Source organism: Phragmites australis, chromosome 7, assembly GCF_958298935.1.
Source record: "Phragmites australis chromosome 7, lpPhrAust1.1, whole genome shotgun sequence".
Taxonomy (NCBI): Eukaryota; Viridiplantae; Streptophyta; class Magnoliopsida; order Poales; family Poaceae; genus Phragmites; species Phragmites australis.
The window spans coordinates 31,865,488-31,879,354 of NC_084927.1; the positions used below are offsets into that span (position 1 = coordinate 31,865,488).

Sequence of the window (13,867 nt, forward strand, 5' to 3'; positions counted from 1 at the left end):
ATCTAGGCAGTGCAAGAGGACGTGCATGGCATGTTTTGCTGGAGATGGGGTTTTGTTTTCAGGTGGTTAGATGGGGGAGGGGTGTACATTCAGTGTTGGGTCGGCTTGGATCTGTGAGGTGGCTGGACCAGTGCAACCCTTTTGTCCCCTTCCATTTGTTCACTTGTCACCGCACTGTACGTTGCTTTTTGAATGGTAGTCCCTGCTAGCACTATACTTTCTTTGCGTTGGATACAAGAGATTGGCTGGTAGAATTCGGCATCAGCGAGTCAGCGACGAATAGCAAGCAGCATTGCGGACAATGCAAAGGTCGCTATTGAAAGAAAAGAGTAGTGGAAATTGGTCTAAAATAGAGATAGGAGATCGCTATTGACTCCCGAGCCTTAACTGCTGACGCGCTGCGAGATACGATAGAACCTGCTGTTTTTTCCTTTGTAAAGAAGCTTTGGCAGGGTTTTGGTTTTAGAACAGCATCCATTTCCATGGCATACAGAAACATCTCTCTCTCTCCATTTCTTCTGCGCTCATTAAATTCAGCTAACGATGGGCAAATCTCGTGAGTGTAGTAGGGTCACTCGATCAGTGTGCTTCGCTAATCCTAGACAGGCCAAACGATACTTAGACAGCCTATGTACCAGTACGTAGCAGACAGAAGCCATACAAGATAGATCGAGCAAACAACACAACATGGCAACAACCAAAGAGCCAAGCAAGCAGCTTATAAACCTTCCTCCTCTCGTCTTTTGAGGAGAGCGAAAGAGACACGGTTTAAGCCGCGCGCGTGGAGGAGGAGGAGCAGTTTCTCGCAACAAGTGTTGCATTGCATCTCCAGTCGAGAGAGACAGCATTGTCGCTGCAGCAGCTCTAGGCTTACATAAGTCAGAGAGGGAGAGGAGCCGTGAAGAGGAGAACAAAAGCGAAAGTTTGGTTCTTTCCTCTTGCACCTGCTTCTCCTCGCTTGGGCTTGCTGAGCTCCGGGGAGGTCCCTTTGCTAGTTCAGATATGGGCGGCGGCGGCAGAAATGGCAACGTGAGGCAGTACATCAGATCCAAGGAGCCCAGGATGAGATGGACTGCCGAGCTCCACCATAGCTTCCTGCAAGCCATAGAATGCCTCGGCGGCCAAGACAGTGCGTTCTTCTTCCTTCCTCCTTGCTATGCTTCCCATGTAGTGTTCAAGCGCTATAGATGCTTGTTTTGATGGTCTCGCCCCTTGACTTTGATGGATGTGAATTTGGTCCTAGTGTCATCCTTTATTCTTTTCTTTTAATCGCTGCAAATTTAACCTGTAGACTTGTTCTTCTTCTTCCTTCGTTTTAGTTCTCTCTTTTAGTACTCAGTTGTCCGATGCTTAGGTAGTATTCTTGTTCTTAAGAGATTCAGAAGAATTTTTCTTGATGCCATGCAGTGCTTCTGCCTTTCTTGTCTTTCTGTTCTTATCTTGCTTGTGTTCTCTTGTATATCTGTTCTTTTTAGTAATATTTTCAGCAGCCTTGCCGGTGTTAATTGCAGAGGCTACACCTAAGCTCATTCTTCGCGTCATGGGCGTCAAGGGGCTAACCATATCTCATGTCAAGAGCCATCTCCAGGTTCGATCTCCTCCTGAGTCCACACCTGCAGGCCATATACCGTTCGTTTTCCCTTTGGAGGAGCGTATGCAAATGCAAAACTTTGAGTTTGCCCTTTTGCTCTTTTGAACAGATGTACAGAGGCGCGAGGCTTGGCGAAGGAAGAAGAGGTGAGATGTGAAACAAGCCCTCGGTTGCTTGCTCCTTTCCCTACTTCATCACCCTCCAACATTTTCTCCTCATCCTTTTTCTTGGGATAAGACGATCGAGGTCGTATTGTTAATTAATATACTTGTCAACGCTTTGTTGCTTAGCTGCATTGTTTATTCAACCTTCAGGGACAAAGCACGCGTCCACCACACAGTAGACTGACCATTCCAAATTTTGTTTTGTTAATCAAAGGTCACATTGCCTTGTGGTTTTGTGTGGATCGTTTCTAAGCTCACTTTTCATTAAAAAAAAAACTCACTTTTACACATGCTTGCCGCACTTGCCAACCACACAGCAATCCCTGATTCCCTTCTCATGAGTACCTTAATCATGCAAATCCTCTGTCTATAAAGCTAAATACAAAATAATTGCACACTTCAGATGTTGCTAATGGAAAGCCAAACCCCTTTCTTTCATGGTACCATCAGAGATGCAAGCAGAGCTGCAAAGGAAGCACTCATGTGGTGCTGATGAGCAAGGCCCCAAAGAATTCCTGTGCCCCCCTCTGAAAAGGCTTGGCCTGTAACTTTTCCATCTTTGAAATGTGTTCAAGTTAAAGACAAGTTTTTTGGGACCTAATCAAAAGCACCTTTCCCCTTGGTGTCCATTTGCTCTTTTTTCCTGGGGACTTTGGATGAACAGGGCCAAGATGGGGACAGAAGCAGCCGCATACAAAGGCATGCAAGGAAGCCAAGGAATCAGTGAGAAGAGGACTGCTGGAAACCAGTACTGCGTTGATGATTACATGCAAGCCATGGCAATGGAGAGGAGAATAAAGGAGGAGGGCCTCAGATGGCAGAGGGATGCTGCTACTGCTGCTTCCAGTCTCCAAACCGTGGGACGTTTGGTGCAAGAATCTGACACCTTTCAGGTACATCAGCTAAAAAGTTAAAGTTTAAAAGAAACATGGGGAAAAGTCGATCAAAAGAAGATATATCTTCCCTTGTCTTAACTGCTTGCTGCTTTCACACTCCGATCTTTCTCTTCACAAATCACATTATCTCCTTTAATTTTACTGTGTGCTTTGCTTGTCATCACCTTTATTCATCATTCAAGTGCCGAATCTCTGGCGCGTGTTTTGTAGAAGATACACATTTATAGGATTGCTGATGCAGATATCACCTCAGTATCTGACTACATGTACAAACGCCAGATATGTACAAAAGGACATATCCATAGGAATACTGGCGAAAAATTTGTTCTTGAAATCTGTTGTTTTGAACAGAAACCATAACACTGTTTCAGGCATTTACTCCACCTTGCTTACACCCAGCAGTTTTCATGATGATGGTAGTGCAGATAGAATATACTCATTATAGCTTCTCTGCTGGTTTGCTGTGCTCTGACTGAAATTTCTGAAAACTGCACATGTCCTTTTGCTTCTAAACATATAAATAGCGTAGCTGTTGTACCCCGCTCCCCAGATCCTGCCGATCCTTGCGGTTTTACTGCAGCAAAGAAAACGATTTCCAACAGGATCATATCTGATGGTATAGTTCATGGTAGAAAAATGAATTTTACAGTTACTGCACGAGTACTTGTTTCTTTTATGCCACACTCTTTCTAAATGCAATTTCGTTGGATTTTTTAGCAGATAAGCAGACCAGAACCACATCATCTGGGTCTTGTGGTAAAGCAGCAGCAGGGTTTCATAGAGGGGGGAAACGGATGCTCACTCTTCAGCAGCTTCAACATTGCCGCAGCAAGGAGCGAACCTGACGAACCACCGGAGCAGTGCTTACTGTCTCTGTCCCTTGGTCTGGACCCAAAATGCGCCCGCGCCATGGCCTCCTCGCCGAGCGGAAGCAGCTGCATTCTCTCGGCCTCGCCGACGAGGAGGAGCTCCAGTGACTGCTCCGGTCATTCAGGCTGTTTTGTTGCGCCAGGTGTTAGCTTGGAACTTTCCTTGTCCATCTGTGGATCTTAGATCACCGTTCGAGTTAGCATGGAAACCGATCGACTCCTGTGTCGGTAATCTCCTCCCTTTTGTTTTGGACATCCCTTGCGCCATGACCATGTTACAGAGTTAGCTAATGGCAACTTGTTAGTAGGACCGCAACATGAATGATCTTATAATTAACATGTGACTTCTAGTATGTGTAAGTGGGAAAGCTATCAATCTCCTTTCGGCGTATCATAGTCGTACTGTTGCTTTCAGCTTCAGGTTTGAGCACAAAAGAACAGGAAAAAGTGAGATTCTTGCCCCAACCATCTTTTCTTTGCCCCCTTTTGTTTGATCATGTGAAAGATGACTTTCTAGGGGTAGGGATCAACAAATTGGCAACATCAAGTTCCCTGTGGATCATGTTTGAGCCAAGTCTACAAACTAGAAAGAGTGTACCCTTTTTATTCCATACCATGTACAAATCAGAAAAGAAATGTAGAAGTAGAAGTGGGGTGCAGCTGCCCATAATGCTGTTTCTACTTCCTACCGCTGACATCGACAGTTCCTGCAGCTGCAAGAAAGAATATCCTGACCTGAGGAGATTCTCTTTTCCCAAAAATTGCTACTGCATTTCCCCCTTTTTGTTGACCAGCTCTTCTTCCCTTCAGAGCATCCAAATAATTTAGGTTGGTTCCTTTTGGAGGTTACAGGTCCTGTGCTCGCTGGAGAACCTCCTCAGCGATCTACAGATAGAGCATGCATGCTCCCGTGCAAGCAGGTCTCCAACTGACATGCCATCATCGCTCCTACAACAAAACATGCCAAAGGAAATAGGGAAGAAATAAATGATAAACACATATTCACCATAGGATGCTTCAAAAAAAAAAAACATCTGGCTTTGCCCTGTGAATTATTGTAACTTCTGAGCAGAACCAACAAGTAGAGCACCTAGCTGCAGCAGCATGATTAAAGAAGTAGTCAACATGTACCTCACTGCGCCCAGTGTATGGTTCTGAGCAACCGCGCGCGTGCGGTATGAGTAGAGAGAAAGGTGCTCCAAAAGGGGCAAACTTGTCATCTGGACCACCGATTTCCTGGTCAAAAGAGAGTATAAAATTTGTACCAGTAGCAGAATGTAGAAAAACGGATGAATCGAAAAGAAACTAAATTGAAATGTATTTTGATTTATATATAATGATTGATTGATAATGTTGTTAATTTAGTTTGTCGAGTTTTGAATTGTTTAAACTTAGTTTGAGCATTTTGATTATGGACTAACTGAAATTGGAGTTGGAGAAATGTGTTTTCTTGTCTTATAATATGCAGGTGATAGATGCAACTGAGCGATCGATGACGGGTGATAAGCGGGTGCTTAGCAATGGACTATCAAAAAGGCCGGACGGAGTCAAGTGTGATCATAGTTGTACACGTGGAGATTAAGCAAAGCATGAAATGAAGGATGAAAGTGGTGTGTTGATAAAGTCAAGTGAAAACGATATCGATGTAAGTGACAAGACAGCATGAGGGATCAAAGCGGAAGAGACTTGCCGGCGGTCAAGATCGCAAGACGGAGTACACGTATCGATATCAGAGTGCTTGCTTAAGGTGTAAGCAAGTGGCGAGTCACGCTTTAAGAAACGTGCAGAGGGTTTCACAGTTGGACCTTAAAATCGTGGGGGGATTGGAGGAGTATGTGTCACCATCGTGAAGCTTGCATTGAGGCAAAATTTAGTCGTGAAGGCGTCGCGACCATTCCATAGACGGAGCAAGAAATAGACCAAAATGTCATTAGTGGTACGTATGAGTATACTACAAGAGAATGGTATTTTGGTAACAAGCTAGAAAACTTAGAAGTCAAATTTTCTAGGTCTATAAATAGAGAGGTATGACTATAGGAGAGTTTGAACCAGCCACTTGAGCCCATTGTGCCACCTATTTGAGAGCCTAGTGGCAGGGGTTTAGATGAGATGAAGATGAGTACTTAGCTTATATAATAGATGAGAGTTTTTGAGCGAAAAATCCTTGTAATCTATTTAAAATAGAGCTAGCCTCTTTGAGTAATGAAATCTATATTTTTGTATATTCTTAAATTCCCCTTTTTCTAGTCTCTCTATATTGGTTGCATTGCAAGTTTACAAGTTTTTCTTTTTCTGTTGTGATTTTTTTGTTAATTTTTGTTTTTGCCTTTGAGCTGTGATTTTTTAACTTTGGAAAGTTTTTTTTTGTTGCTAGAGGCATAAACGTTCATATACTCATGTATTTGAGAGGGTCTTGAATCCTCTTATCTCTAGAACATCAACTTGGAAAGTTGCTTCTTTTGGTGTCTGTCTTTTTGCTTTATTCTTCGTTCAAGTTTCAAGCTTTTGTGCTCAAAGACACATAGAATGGTCTTGAATAGAGCATATGGTTCATATTCTATCCGTGGAGTCATATTATCTTATTTTGTTTCTCACTTTGTCTCTCTAAAATTTATACTTCCGTTTATGTGTTTTTTAGGAGCGTTAGGTAAACAAGGAGTAGATTATCTATTTTGCAAAAAATTTGTAAGGCACCTATTCACTCCCCTCTAGTCGTCGTTATCGATCCTACAATTGATATCAAAGCCAGTTTGATCACTTGTTGATCTTAACTGGCTTTGTGATCCTTAGGTGACAATGGAGAAAAGTGGGAAAAATCGTTTTTCGATGGTTGAGATTTTTCGTACTGGAAGGTGCGCATGGAGGCTTATCTCCTAAGCCAATGAAGTGTAGTATGAGAGATTATGGACTCTAACTATGTGATTCTTGTTGCTCGTTTTTCTTCAACCTAAATTGAACAATATGAGGCCAACAATAAGGCTCACAATATATTGTCCATTAGCCTAAGTAATAATGAGTTTGACAGAGTTCGGCAACTCCGTACTGCTCGCGAGATCTGGTCCACTCTTAGTGTCTTTCATAATGGCACTAACCAGATCAAGGTCAGGCGCCAGAGCACGTACAACCAAGAAACCAGATGTTCGTACAGAACCCTGGAGAGTCTTTGGATGCTATGTTTGCTCGTTTTGATAGAATTGTTATCAACCTTAGATCCACTAGTGGTTTGCACTATTCTGACCATAAGAGAGCGATCAAACTTCTCTATGCTCTTCATAGTAGCATATGTGAAGTTAAGATCTCGAGCATTGAAGAGTAACCAAGTTACGACACGTTAAACTGTGATGAACTCTTCAGCAAGCTCAAGTCCATCGAGATAGTCGAGACGGCTCGGATCGGTCTCGAAAACCCCATGTCTCCAAAATAGCGTTAGTTTCCAGATCTAATGGTGGCAATCAGGCTGGAGCTAGTTTTTCTTGTGTTAACACTTCACAGAGTGGATTTGCTTTGTCTTCTTGGTTTCTATTATAGAGAAGCAGGTAGACGCACTAGATGATGAGGACTTTGCGCTCATTATAAAGAAGTCCACTCGCTTCTACAACAACAGAAGAGACTGGAGGAGATGAGATTCTCAGGCTTGTTTTGAGTGTGGTGAAACCACTCACTTCAAGGCAAATTGCCCCAAGCTCAAGAAGAAGAAGGACATCGACCATGACTACAATGAGCATAAGAAGAAGAATAAGAAGCCCTTCTTTAAGAAGAATCACGACAAGATAACCAAGAAAACGATCAAGACGGCTTCTAGGGTGTTCATGGTGGCTCTCAGCGACATTAACATCTCTTCAAGCGAGGAGGAGAGCTCGGAGTAGGAGGAATCGCAAGTGAAGAGCAAGAAGAAGGCCAAGGACTTCACTGGCCTCTGCTTCATGGAGGATGACAACGACCCTGAGCTTGATCCTTTCGTAGTATTGTCTTCCTATGACCAGCTTTTTATCCAACTCGATACCTTGAATGATGTTTTTGTTAGTCAAGATAGGTTATTTAAGAAAGTTGTGTGTGAATTGAAGAATCTTAGGCCTAAGCATGAGTCTGCGTCTACTAAACTTGTATTACTTAGGTCTAGGCCTGATGTTAAGGAATGTGAGAGTTGTTTAATTGTCATGGTTGAACTTGTTGAGCTTCAGAATATGCATGCTCAAGTCGTCAGTCAGCTTAAGAGTACCGAGAAGAAGATCCTTGAGGAGGAGTCTAGGTATACTCTCTTAGGTGCTTGTAAGAATTATCCTTTGTTTGTAAAGAATATTGAACTGAAAGATAAACGTCTTAAAGAGCTAGAATCTAGATTGGAGAGTGTTGAGAGTTCTACGGATGTGCAGCCAAAGTGTCCCACATGCATGATCCTTAAGGATAGGCTCATCTAGGTTAGAGGGCAAGTTGAAAAAGTCATGGCTGAGAATGAGTACCTCATTTCTCTTGGGGAGAACTACTCAAAAGGCAAGGAAAAAATAAATTTGATCTTAGCCAAGACCAAGATGTGTGCTAATAAGGCTGGGTTAGCTTTGAGTTTGGGCTTTGAGACAGTTGATTACACTAGTTCTGGCAATATTGTTTTCACCTCACCCACTACCTTAGAGTCAGAGAAAACCAAGATCAATGTCTCACAATCCATGCTAGAAAAGAACAAGCCTACAACTCAACCTACAAAGAAGAAACTCACACCTAAGAGAGAGCTACATAGTCTAAGAAGAGGGCACCTATGAGGGAGCCCTGAATGATAGGTAGTCGAGCTTCCAAGAGAGTTTACCATTGCACCTATTGTTAGAGAAAAGGTTACTTGGTTGGGTTTTACTTTCATCGTAGGAGAGATAAGTGGCGTGAGTAGGAGTGGAGTACCAGGGAGATGTATCGTCCCTCTGTTGGTGTACATGAGCCTTTTCCCGCTCCTACCTACGAGTCTCTAACTCTTTTCAATCTTTTCCTAGAAACGTTGCCCAGCGTGGATTTTACCATGACTCTTATAGTTTTTGTCCACGTGTAAGAGGTTTTGAGTCCCAACGCTTTGGCGGACCATGTTTTTCTCATCGTGGTACTCACCCCAGCGTGTTGTTGTTGAGTTACATACACCTATTATTTCTGCTTTAGGGTGGATGACCCGGTACTGGAATCCCAAGAGGTTTTTAACTAACCTCAGTACTGAGCCATCCACCTTCTATTCTTCTCATATATAGGTGGCAGGCGGATGCCTTGAGAACAAGTGGCTCATCAACTCCGGTTGTTCATGCCACATGACCGGATATTCATTATGGTTCTCCAACCTCACCCCAATGAAGCATCACGAGTACATCACATTTGGGGATGATCAGAATGATATAGTGAAGACCAAAGGGACTGTAAAGGTACATGCTAGTTTCACTCTCAAAGATGTGGCTTTGGTTGAGCATCTAGGATACAACCTACTTTCTGTATCTCAGTTGCTAGACGAGGACTTGGAAGTGCACATCAAGCACAATACTTCTCAAGTTCTTGATTTTTCTAGCGTTTTGATTTGCAAGATTTCTCGAGTTGAGAGAGTTTTTGGAGATTATTTTTTTGAGTTTTCTGTTTCTTCTCGGTGTTTACTTACTCAACCTTCTTTTGAGCTTTGGATGTGGTATAGTAGACTAGGGCACATGAGCTTTGATTTGCTTACACGTTTGAGTGCCCTAGGCTTGATCCGAGGATTATCCAAGCTCAAATTTGAGAAGAACATTGTTTGTGCTACTTGTCGGTATGGCAAGTTAGTTGCCGCTCCTCTCCCATCAGTCAATCTAGTGATGACTAAACGATTAGGAGAACTTCTCAATATGAACACTGTTGGTTCTTCTCGGGTTCGTTCGGCGGATGGGAAGTGGTATGTAGATGTTATTGTAGATGATTACTCTCGCTACTCTTAGGTCTTCTTTTTTGTAAGTAAGGATAAATGTTCTTAGACTTTTAGAGTTTAGATTTGAAACTGTTCAAAGAACTCTCATGTGCATTGAAAGCAATTCGCAGTGATAGTAACATTGAGTTCAAGAACTATCTCTTTGATGCTTTCTACCTTGAACAAAGTATTGAGCATTAATTTTCTTCCCCACACGTTACTCAGTAGAATGACATGGTTGAAAGAAAGAATAGGACTTTGGTGGAGATGGCTAGGATGATGCTCGATGAGCATAAGACTCCTAGGAAGTTTTGGGTTGAGGCCATTAGCATAGCGTGCTACATCTCAAATCGATTTTTTTTACGCTCAATCTTGAATTTGACTTCTTATGTATTGCGCTTTAGGAGGAAGCCAAAGATTTCACATTTAAGAGTTTTCAGTTGTCGGTGCTTCATCCTAAAGCGTGACAATATCGACAAGTTCGAGTCGCGTTCTTCCAATAATATTTTTATGGGGTATTCTCTTTCATAGTCATGCTTACGGGGTTTACAATCTTGACACTAACACCATCATAGAATCATGTGATGTGACTTTTGATTAATCAACCTCCTATGCTAGTTCTATCTTTGAGTGTGCAAGGTGATCAGGAGATATGTGAGAGCATCTTTGTAGATAGCGGCCTTCTAACTCTTAGTGATGATGAGGATGATCCACTACTTCTCTCGAACCCACATACTCTAGAGCTGGCTCCTACTTCTACTCCAGCATAGGGTCCTACAGCCTCTACATCCAATTAAGCTGCTCTCGATCCTGCACTAGCTGTGTTTGAGTGGTAGGTTCTCTCACGGTGTGAGATCCCTTAACACATTCAACAGTGACATCCTCCACATATGATGATCGTAGATCTCGATGAGAGGGTAACTAGGTCCAAGTCCTCTTCTCATGCTCATTTTGCTAATTCTGCATTCATTGCTTCTTTTGAGCCCTATGATATTAGACATCATTTATCTGATTCAAATTGGGTCAATGCCATGCATGAAGAGTTAGAAAACTTTGAGAGAAATCAAGTTTGGGTCCTTGTAAAGCTACCTCATAATGTTCAAACCATAGACACAAAATGGGTTTTCAAAAACAAACAGGGGGATGATGGGTCTGTAGTGAGAAATAAGGTTAGACTAGTGGCTCAGGGTTTCACTCAAATAGAGGGGATAAACTTTAGAGAGATCTTTACACCGGTAGCTAGACTAGAAGCCATTAGAATCCTTCTTGTTTTTGCGGCATCCCAGGGTTTGAAGCTATATCAAATGGATGTTAAGAATGCTTTCCTAAATGGTTTCATATAGGAAGAGGTCTATGTCAAACAATTCCTAGGCTTTGAACACACCAAATACCCGCATAGAGTATATAAGCTTCAGAAAGCTTTGTGTGGGATTAAGCAAGCACCTAGGACTTGATATGATAGGCTTATGTCTTTCTTGTTAGAGCATGGGTATATCATAAGGTCAGTTAATAAAACTTTATTCACTCTTAGGCATAGTAAAGATTTCCTACTTGTTCAGATCTACATAGATGATATCATTTCTAGCAGCTCTTCTTATGCACTTGTACCAAGTTTGCAGAAACTATGAACAGAGAGTTTGAGATATCGATGATGAGCAAGCTCAACTTCTTCCTTGGACTCCAAATTAAGCAAAGCAAGCAGAGTATATTCGTCCACCAGATGAAGTACACCAAGGAGCTGCTGAAGAAGTTCGACATGAGTGATATGAAACCTTTGGTAACACCGATGGCTATCTCGACTGTGCTTGATCTAAATGAAGATGGTAAAACGATGGACCAATGGGAGTTTAGGAGCACAATTGGCTCCTTCCCGTACCTGACGATGACAAGACCAGACATCCAATTCGTCGTCTGCCTCTGCGCGTAGGAAATAATAGTAGTTGAGCTTTTGTTGTATTTGCATTGCATCGTAGCATGTAAGATAATAATAGCAGTTGAGCTTTGACTTGTATGTCTTTAGTATTTTTGATTGTTAGACTTGAATTTAGACTAAGTCGAGTAGTTACGTGGAGCAAACTTTTAATCTTAGGCTCCTCTTGATACTTTGACATAAAACATTTCAAGTAAGTTAGTTTTCCTTAAGATAAAATTTAGCAATTTTATGAATCATGTATACTATGAAATGATGCATTCTTGATCGCCATATTTGTAATTGTTTTGTCTTAGTCCATGTTTGTGTTAATGCTAGTTTGATGAATATCTTACTCTAAGCTTCTTGGTTCAAGTGAGTGGATTGGGAAATATTACACTATATTTTTATTTTTGTCAAATATTTAGCTCATGATAGAATCTTAGGGGAACATGTGTTCCTTGTGTCGCAAAGACGCTACTTGAATTGATCTTGTGAAACTTTAGTAATTTGCGAAAAATTGAATAACCTTAAAAAATCAAGTTTCTTATGTTAAAATGTGATCCAATACAGTTGTCTTGAAGGCTCAAGGTGTTTGTCGTACCTAGTAGTGTGACACTTTGATCGGATAAGAGTTTGCCGTACCTAGTCGCACGACACTTTGTTTGGATAAGAGACAACTTGAGGATAAAAATAAAATAATTGTGCCTAATTGCTCAATTTTGTTTTAAATCACTTGATCTAACTAAGTCTTGGTTTCATATATGAGCGTTTGCAAAGTCTACTGTCATGAATGCTTGTTTGCCTAGTTTGATATTGAAGTTGGCTAGTTTTTAATACTTGTATTGCCTCAGCACGTGTAGATGCTTATATGGTGGTCGCTTTGAACATGATTCAGCTATGTGAAATTAAATGCGCCAAATAATTCTTCGGATCTAGCTTCTACAACTTCATGTTCTTGAGTCACTGTTTCTTTTTTAGTCTTTGTGCATTTGTGAGCTCCATCTTCTATTTTTCATAGCCCTTTGACGTTTCTAAATTTTATAAATGCTTTGTAGTATACTAATAAAAACTCATTAGCATTGCATGTTCATGCATTTGATAATATTTTATCCTTGATTTTTGCATTGCCAAAGGGTGGGAAATTAATGAAAAATGGGAGAAATGAAAATTTTGCACCAAATCAAAGAAAAATCTTGCATAAATAAAAAATGTGCTTTCATCTAGGGGAGGATTTGATTTTGTGTTTTTGAGTTGTTATTGCTCTTTTGAGGTTTTTGGGTTATCTTTGCCTCTCTTATGCCTTATGCAACCTTTTTTATGTCAAGTGACATATTTTTATTTTTTGTTACTTGGATGCGCATATCTTCTTCAAACCAAAATCTTTATGCTTTGAGGTATTATCAATGCACTCATCCAGGGGGAGATTGAGAAACCAAGTTGAAATATGTCTTGGTTTATATGTGATGAGTGATTGACAAGATTGCCGAGTTCTTGATTGCTTGAGCTTCGTTTGAGCATTTTGATTATGGACTAACTGGAGTTGAAGTTGGAGAAATGTGTTTGCTTGTCTCATAGTGTGTAGGTGACAGATACAACTTGACGGTCGATGGCGAGTGATCGGGGCTAAACGGGTGCTTGGTGCCAGACGATCAAGAAGGTCAGACGGAGTTAAGCGTGATCCTAGTTGTACACGTGGAGGTGAAGCAAAGCATGTAACAGAGGATAAAAACGGCGTGTTGACAAAGTCAAGTAAAAGTGATACTGATGCAAGTGACAAGGCGGCTTGAGGGATCAGGAGCGAGAGAGACTTACCGGCGGTCAGGATTGTAAGACTGAGTACATGTGCTGATATTAGAGCGTTTACTTAAATTGTAAGTAAGTGACGAGTCACGCTTAGAGAAGCGTGAATAGGGTTTCACGGTTGGACCTCAAAATCGTGAGAGGATTGGAGGAGTATATGACACCATCGCAAAGCTTGCGTCGAGGCGAAGCTAAGTCATGAAGGAGTCATGGCCATTCAATTCACGAAGCAAGAAATAGACCAAAATATCCTCGATGGTAAGTAGGAGTGTACTGCAAAAGAGGAATATTTTAGTAATAAGTTAAGAAACTTAGGGGTCAAGTTTCCTAGGCTTGTAAATAGAGTAGTAGGGTTGTGGGAGAATTTAAACAAGCCACTTGAGCCTCTTGTGTCACCTATTTAAGAGCATAGTGTTGGGGTTTTAGAGAAGATAAAAATGAGTGCTTAGCCTATGTAATAGGTGAGAGTTTTTTAGAGAAAAATCCTTGTAATCCGCTTAAAATAGGGTTGATCTTTTTGAGTAATAATATTTATATTTTTGCATATGCTTGAATTCTCCTCCTTCTAGTCTCTTACTATTAGTTACCTTATAAGTTTACAAGTTTTTCTTTTTCAGTTATGATTTTCTCGTTGATTATCATTTTTTCCTTTGAGTTGTAATTTTTCAACATTAGAAAGTTGTTTTTCTTATAACTAGAGGCATAAACGTTTATATTCATATATTTGGGAGGGTCT

The 13,867-nt window shown here is 41.2% G+C and overlaps 1 pseudogene; it reads left to right on the plus strand.

Annotated features, from left to right (window-relative positions):
• Positions 1-435: 435 nt before the first annotated feature.
• LOC133924775 (myb family transcription factor MOF1-like) lies at positions 436-5,550 on the plus strand (annotated as a pseudogene).
• The last annotated feature ends 8,317 nt before the right edge of the window (positions 5,551-13,867 follow it).